Source organism: Mandrillus leucophaeus, unplaced genomic scaffold, assembly GCF_000951045.1.
Source record: "Mandrillus leucophaeus isolate KB7577 unplaced genomic scaffold, Mleu.le_1.0 Scaffold225, whole genome shotgun sequence".
Lineage (NCBI taxonomy): Eukaryota > Metazoa > Chordata > Mammalia > Primates > Cercopithecidae > Mandrillus > Mandrillus leucophaeus.
Genome location: NW_012102310.1, coordinates 1,671,014 through 1,672,560, shown reverse-complemented (window position 1 = coordinate 1,672,560; position 1,547 = coordinate 1,671,014).

Genomic DNA, 1,547 nt, shown 5'->3' with positions numbered 1-1,547 from the left:
GGCTTAATCTTGGCTCACTGCAACCTCCGCCTTCCGGATTCAAACAATTCTCATGCATCAGCCTCCTGAGTAGCTGGGACTATGTAGCTAGGACTACAGGTGTGCACCACCACACCTGGCTAATTTTTGTGTTTTTAGTAGAGACAAGGTTTCGTCATGCTGGCCAGGCTGGTGTAGAACTTCTGGCCTCAAGTGACCTGCCCGCCTCAGCCTCCCAAAGTAATAGCTTGAGTCTTTAAACATATAACATCATTTAAGAATTAGGAATGGGAATTAGGTTCCCACAATCTTCTTGAAACAGTGTAAGTAAAAACTGTTTAAAGTAAAATCTAAGCCAGCACTCCTTAAAAACATATAAATACAGGATTTATACAAGGTTTTCCTTTTTTTTTAAAGGCATTAACCTTTTTCCCATAGCTTAACACTTTTCTCATGAGGTGAGAGCTACAGACGTGACAGTTTGTATTTTCTTTTACAAGAAAAGGTTTATTTTATGAATGATTTTTAATCCCATATGTGAGGATTACACAAAAATCCTGGCAGGCATATGCCATAAATGATTGATTGCCAAACAATTATAGCATTATGTATTGTTTCCAGAATCTTGTTCTTGACATCATTTCCTAGAGAAACACACACACACACGCACGCACACTGTTTTAAGTGGAAATTTTTATGAGGTTTTCTCTGGAGCTTGCTCAATGATCGAGATACATATACGGAAACGTCATTAACTAGATTTAAGATAAAATATACACTTAATTTTTAAATCCTGAATAAAGGGATAGATGAATAAATGATGGATGAGTATTCATTCATTCATTTTGAGATGGAGTCTTGCCCTGTCATCTAGACTGGAGTGCAGTGGCAGGATCTCGGCTCACCACAACTTCTGCCTCTCTGGTTCAAGCAATTCTCCCGCCTCAGCCTCTTAAATAGCTGGAACTACAGGTGCGAACCACCAGGCCCGGCTAATTTTTGTATTTTTAGTAGAGATGGGGTTTCATCATGTTGGCCAAGTTTCTCTCAAACTCCTGACCTCATGTGATCTACCTGCCTCAGCCTCCCAAAGTGCTGGGATTACAGGTGTGAGCCACCACGCCCAGCCTACATTTATTTTTGTATAACCTTTAGCAAGAATTTTAGAATCCATGTAAAAGTTAGAAAGTAAACACATACATATATTTGTAAAATGGTATATCTCATCACAAGTGAGATAATAAAAAACATTGTTTAATGCATCCTCTGTTGCTCACATTACAGCTTTTTAGGGGAGAAACTAAGCTTTCTAGTGGTGGTAGCTTTGAAAATTTCTTCCCATTTCTCATCAGAACAGTAGCTAGAGACAGAAGTTAACATTTGTGAGAAATTTCAGAAGTGTCATCCTTCTAAAATATTTCATTCTGTGCATGTACACACAATCATATGTTTACTCAATGTTGTCCAATTACCAAGAGGTCAAGTAGGGTAAGGACTGAAAAATGGTAATTGGGGGTTTGGCAATTACGAACTCTCTGATAAACCACAGTGAGAGTCTCCGGATCTCT